A 7,322-nucleotide genomic window follows, 5' to 3' on the forward strand; every position below is an offset into this window, starting at 1 on the left:
TTAACTAGACACACAGGTGTGTTAAGATATAACACAGGTTGTGTTGTTTTAACACATCCATTTTAAGAGTGTTTTAATTGGTCACATATATGACATCTATGACACAAATTGTGTGATTTATGACACATTAGTGTGTTAAATATTTTAACACACTCACTGTGTTAAGAACAATAACACACTGGTTGAGTTAAAAGTAACACAAAATGTGTTGTCCTTAACTAGACACACAGGTGTGTTAAGATATAACACAGGTTGTGTTGTTTTTAACACACCCGTTTTAAGAGTGTACAGCCGTCAAAGTGATGTTGGAAGTGTCTTTATCTTCACTGTCACACTCAACTCTTCCGTTTTTTTCTGGATCTAAACACAGATCCGGTGGTTCTCCATCAGTTACAACAGTTTTGGTCCAGAAAGCTGTTTTGATCTCATAACCATCAGGATATGTTAAAGTACAGGATATTTTCACTGTTGATCCCTTTAATGCACAAACATATGAAGGGCTGTAATTCACTCCCCAATCCTGCACACCATCAACCCCTGAAACACAGAAATGAGAAATGAAGAGGCTTTCAGGTGTTTTCAAGCAATGTAAATATATTTATTTTTTTCACTGTTCACCCTTTTTATTTTAACCGTCAGCACAATCATGCCTACGGTGGCTGAGAGAGCTCAACATGCTGCAACTGAAGAAAACATGAAAATAGAAAAAACACCAGTAAATTAAAGGCACAATATGTAAGTTTTCTCCACCAGAGGTCGCATTATCAAAACAATAACAAACACAAAGCTTGATGACGCTATGAAGGAGAGTGGAACGATGGGAGATTGTTGTTTCACCATCCAGAGATGAATAGAATTCATGAATCATGTTCACAGATGAGGTAATGAATTAGTTATTTTTATTACCTGTACATTTGATCACATTGTTTAATGTCATCGTAATGAAATATCTGCAAGGAAAGTGACATGTAATGCTATAATAGCCTGTTACTGATATGTATTTGTCAAATGATTTGGTGGGTTAATGCTGCACAGTTTTAAGTGTTTAAAATAATCGTACTAAAAGTACATTTGAATGAACTCAAAGTATTTGCAAGTATTGGCTAAATATTTTTGTGCAACACATACTGTATTTATTTTCACTGCCATAGACTTGATCACCAGACTGGATAAAAAGCGTTACTGAAGCACAAACAAAGAGCAATATAATGTGTACAATAAATAATATATATTTGTTCACCTGTCTATTAAAACACATGTGAGAGCAGATTCCGTCAAGTCCAAGTTTGTCTCGAAGCTCTCTCCATCTTGTTTTATTTCTCTGTTTGTCCCAAAGCCTGCTTGCCTCAGTTTATCTACATTAACAGTCATTTGTTTTATTTTTTTCTGTATACAGCAAATTTCCTCGTTAATTAACACCGCTCAGTGTTTATTTGAGTCCACACTCAGAGTGTTAAGTAGCCTAACACTGAAGCAGTGCTGAAGTTAATTAGGTAATTAAGTGATTAATTGAGAGATTATTGAGCATTGTTGAAGACATCTGATGATATCAAGCAGAATCACCAAAGGAAAGAGAAACACAAGAACTACAACTGACTTCCAGCCTCAACCTTGGATTAAATCAACTGAAGATTAAAGAAGACATTAAATCTGTGAAGATCTCAGCAGAGGAGGATTAAACAACTCCACAAACAGCATTACCAGCTTCACTTATTACTAACCAGACTGACTTTATTTCTTCTATTTTTCTGTTTTTCTCCTTCCTTCAGTGATTCTGCTTGTTAACAGCAGGTTTTTTGGAAGTTTTCCTCTCTGTCCTGCAGTTGCCACGCCCCATTTTTCTTTGCCACTCAGTTCCCCACACCTTCAACTAATTAGCCTCAATCACTTCATTAGACAGCACCTTCCTTAGTTCATGCCACATGGAGGAATCCTTGTGTGTTGCTGCTGGAAATGCCTAGTCTCCTGCCTTGTGTGCGTTATTGAACTATGTAAGTTCCATACGTTTCTACTGTTAGATTGAACAGTTTAACTTGGTTTATATTGCTCATGTGACTCACTGTGGTAATTGTAAGAATATGTGCATTTGAGTATTTATAGGCCTTACCAGTTCATTAATTCCAGGGCAGAGAAAATGTATTGACTTTGTTTGTAGGCTACCTAGCTAATTTCCTGCAATCTAAGTTCTTGTACAAATGTTTGATTATCATTCAAATGAATTGTGGCCTTGTATTGTGGCATTATGTACACTGTTAACCCTTGCTGTAAAAAAAGACCAAATTCTGACAATATCATACCATTTTCCATTAAAACAGTACTATACCGTAGAAAACAAAACTAGCCTACAGGAATATACTGTGAATTAACATTGCTCAAAATCGACACTCAGAGGCTGTTTTCACAATCACACCCTATACCCTCATTCACTATTCCCTAGTTCACCAATAAAGTCCACTTGAATGAAAAGAAGTGAGTGAATTGAGACACTGATGAACATCTGATAAGCAGAATCACTGAAGGACAGAGAAACAAGAACAGGAAAAAGAGAAACACAAAAACTACAACTGACTTCCAGCAACACTGAGTGTGAAAACATTTTACGATTATTTATTTCATACATGTACAAAAGTTCTTGTTGAGAATTAACAGAGATATAGTTAATAATAAAGTTGGTTGTCACCATGATGGAGATCAGTATTTGCTTTAGTTGGTCACTTGTCCCTTGACTTCATATCATTCATCTCTTTCTGACTGCTGTAACTGTGAGTTTATAAAACACATTTGTTATGGCAAGAAAGAGCCAAGAGGAAGATGACCAGGTGTGTTTGAATTTTGTGATGATGTCACAATCATCTTGGACATGTCTGATTCTCTGATCTTTTCTGCAGATATTATTTGAATTTATGGGTATTTCAAATTTAGCATATATCTGTGAATCTACAACATGAAATCACTATTTCTATAATCAGGTCTTCTGAAGAATATCAAAATCATATAGTGCTTTAAACCATTTTGAACTCCTGCTTATCCTGGACACACACAGACATCAACAATCAGCACATGAATCTCAACAATGGTGACAATCAAAAGTTTCATGTCGCAATGCATGCTGGGTTCCAGCATGCACTGCTGCATGAATAAAAAAAATATATATATATTGCCACCACTGTTGAGATTAATGTGCTAAATTGTGATATCTCTGTGTTTCTTTAAGACAGTGTAGCTCTGTTTCTCTGGTTATGCATGATGTGTTAAAAAAATGAGTCATTGTAATTTATTGCTGTGGTTTCACAGTGGTGGTAATGTAACACTTTTGATTGAGGATTAAACTCTGAACGAGTGAGAATGAATTTCCTTAGTGAATGAACAGGCAATATGAGGATTTTGTCATCACAATCATTTTAACCGCAATCATTCATAAACTGTGTGTGTGCACAAGTGTGACTTGCAAAAACAGCTCAAGCAGCAAAAGAAACACTAATGTTATAGCATCAGCAAACCAACTAAAGCAAGCACTGATCTCTATAATGGTAACTTCAAACCAAACATTTTCAATTAAACATCTCAATAACAACTTCTGTAGATGTATGACAGAAATAAAGTCATACTGGTTAATAGTGTAATAATGTGTAATGGCTGGAAGTCAGTTGTAGGTCTTGTGTTTCTCTATTTTCTGTTCTAAAAGCAGGTGTTCATCACTAATGCTCAACAATCACTTACATATTCCCTTAATTATCTCACTGCAACACTGCGTCAGTGTTACTTTATACTCTTTGTAGTGTGGATTTCCCTGTGGGGTTGAAAGGGTTAACAGTGTAAGATAAAAAGACACACCCACAAAATGTATTTTAACAGTAATAAACTGTAAGTTAAAAAACAGGTATATACTGGCAACACTGTTGCCAGTAGTTTACTGTAAAATGTATTTTTTGGGTCACCATTGTGCAGAAGAGAGCCTGTGCTTCAGTCCAGGAGAAGATCTACAACCATTGATGATTTGCTGCATGTTGCTTTATTTAACAGGCGGTGACTGTGTAGTTGCTCGTCCAGTGGAAATCTCTTTATTTACAAAAGTTTTGTTGTGGTTTCAAATGAAATAAGTTCACAGTAATACTTTGCTCACGTTATTAATGCATTATACATTTTAGTTAATACAATTAAATGACAGTTGGTCAATTTAAGGCAGTCGGTTTCTGCAAGTGAAATTAGTTAACTCGAGTTTTAGTGCATTTTACAGTAAAGAACTGCACAATTAACAGTAAATTACTGGCAACAGGGGGATTAAAGGGGGATGTAAAAACAATTATTGCATCACAATAAGTGTAATTGTGATTGTCAAAACATTTGGTAACTAAATAGAATTTTATGAAGTTTAGTGACAACATGTTACAATGTTTACATTGTACAATGACTGGTAGGATACAGTTTTTATTATTGCTTGACTGGTAGGATACAGTTTTTATTATTGCTTGACTGGTAGGATACAGTTTTTATTATTGCTTGACAAAAATTTCAAGATTTCAATTCCATTCTTGTGATTTGATTCCGATTTTGACTCAATATTGACTCATCTGGATACATGTTTATTTTAAATTTTATTTAAAAAAATAATCTCACCTAATGCTGTAAACATAGAGGGCCCAATCTGCTGGTATTATTAAAGGTTAAAAATAACAAATTAAATGAAATATAATGCAGTTTTTGTTATAATAACAATTATTTAATGACATAAGTAAAAATACAATAAATATGTAATATAGTGCTCAGCAAAAGCTCCTCTCTAGCTATTTTTTCTATTCAGTTAACATGCTATGGTCATTAAATGGCTTTCCTGAGGTAAATGTAACGTTATGTGACATAATTGTTCTCCTGCTGTTATATTTACCGCTTTCCGTGGTTGAAAAACACTAATTGGTCGATATTATGTATACTTTCGGTAAGTTGTAGGCTACTGCATCTTTAAATAAAAAAGTAACAGATGATCGTTTCACGTGCACTTGAACTGAGGCGCTCAGCGATCTGTCACGTCACATTTACAAGCGCCAAACGTATTTTTGTCTGAATTTCGTAATAAAATTGACGGAATCTAAGAGCTGAGAATTAGTTTAATATTAAAAGTAGGCTACGTCTTTGCTCCGCAATTTTTCGGTGCGTGAGAAAGTGGATGTGTGGCGTGAGAGCGTGTGAAAAGTGTCAATTGCGTGAGTCTCACGGTGAATGCGTGAGAGTTGGCAGCCCTGTAATTGTATCCCATATATTTTTCCCTCCTAGAAACCACACACACATACCTAATAAAGAAAGACGTTGTGTAATTAAAGTGACTGGACTGTTCTTACCGACACCTCCACTGGTCTCAAGCCAGCCACTACACATCCTTCTCAAACCTCCTTTTCACAGGTGCTTATCAATAATTCTCAATCAACACTTAATTAACCACTTTATTATCTCATTAACTTCAACACTGCTTCATGGTGTTTTTTCTATTTGCATGTTCAGTTGCAGCATGTTGAACTCTCTCAGCCACCGTACATGTCAGTTGAGTTAACAAAAAACTACAAAGTGTGAAGAGCTCAATCATCTTTTCAAAATATCTGATAACACATTACAATAAGGTACATTAGTTAACATTAGTTTATGTATTAATTAATATGAACTAACAATGAGCAATACATTTGTTACAGTATTTATTAATCTTTGATAATGTTAGTTAATAAAAATACAGCTGTTCATGTTAATTCACAGTGCATTAACTAATGTTAACAAATACAACTTCTGATTTCAATAATGTATTAGTAAATGTAAAAATGACTATTAACTAAGATTAATAAATGCTGAATAAGTATTCTTAATTCTTAGTTCATATTAACTAATGAACCAGTATAGAGAGTGAAACTGAAGACTCACCCGCAGTCATGATCACTACGATCAGAGGAAGAGACTTTATGAGAGACGACACCATAGTGACTTCTGCAATCATAAAACTGACAGTTATGACATTATGAGCATCATCTATATACAACATCACAAACTCTATTGATAAAGCACATGATGATTAATAATTCACGGCTCATTGAAGGCTTGATGTGAACTGATGATGTTTCTCATGTCAGGCCTCGTGTGTCTAAAGAGCTTCACACAATATTTACTCATGAATCTACAACAGATATTGAGCTTCTGGAGTTTAAATCACTTCATCAAATTAACATTCACCTAAAACAGTTTTACAAATATCAATCGTAGCTCTACTGAACTATTTTAAATAACAGTAAAATGGTCTTACCGCTCTGAAGTGTCAATGTTTCAGTGTCGACACCCAAATGAGGAAAACATCCGCAGTTTGAAGTTTTAATACTATATATTGTGCAACTAAATGTTGGTCTTCCTCTTTCTGGTTATGAGTGACCGTCATCTCAACTACACAAGAACAACTGGAGAAGAAATTTATCAAACACACAACAAGCTTAATCGCTGTAGAGCTCAGTATTGTCAGATCTTTGTGAGAGAATATGTGAAAGATGTTTGCTTTGAGGAAGAACAGTGTAAAGATGCTCATCATGTCTGCAGGAGCGTCTGAGCAGCATCTTTACAGCTCTTAGTTTCACTTCCTCTTTCTGACACAAACTCTGTGTTAAATACATGAAGCAACACACACACACACACACACACACACAGTCATAACCATCAGCAACTACATTGAGTTTAAGTGGGTCAATGGCAGTTTCTGACAGACGACACAAGCACTCAGAGACCAGACCGACGACAGATACAGGAGAAATAGTTTTAATGGTCTTCATAAACACTAATACATCACTGATGGATCTATTTAATAACTCCTAATAATGGAGCAGTGATGTTCACTGCAGAGCCAAATGACGTCCAGCTCCTCCTCAGTGGATCTAATGGGTGGAGGGAGAGAGTTATGGGTCGGTTAGGGTGTTGTTGGACCGTCTCGCTCCACCCATTACACCCAAATTACATCCAGAGAGAAGAGCTGGACTTCTCTCTCCACCCACGACTCTGCAGTGAACAGCCTCTCAAAATAGAGGAATTACATCCATTACTCAAATCTTTCCTGCACTTCCATTGACTTTACTGTCATCTAGTGGTCAAAAAGATCCAGTGCACTTTACTGCCATTACAGCAGCTTTTACATCTGACTCTTGACATTAATTGATATTAGAAGTAATGAAAGTTACTAAAGTTGTATTTTCTATATTGTTCACTATGTGTTAATAAATCAGTCATGTAAATAGGAGAAGCTAATGTGTGCTTCATATATGTATTACAAAGATATTGTACTAAAAAAAAATGCACGTATGTAA

General features: G+C 35.4%; 1 long non-coding RNA gene across 1 annotated transcript; it reads right to left on the minus strand.

The window, feature by feature from the left end:
- Positions 1–296: 296 nt before the first annotated feature.
- On the minus strand, positions 297–6,379 carry LOC307152845. The gene is made up of 3 exons (XR_013820069.1): positions 6,281–6,379; positions 5,905–5,981; positions 297–537 (listed from the first exon to the last, which is right to left on the minus strand). It is a non-coding gene; the product is annotated as an uncharacterized lncRNA (long non-coding RNA).
- Between the last annotated feature and the right edge of the window lie 943 nt (positions 6,380–7,322).

This window comes from Squalius cephalus (assembly GCF_949319135.1).
Source record: "Squalius cephalus genome assembly, chromosome: 2".
NCBI classification, from domain to species: domain Eukaryota; kingdom Metazoa; phylum Chordata; class Actinopteri; order Cypriniformes; family Leuciscidae; genus Squalius; species Squalius cephalus.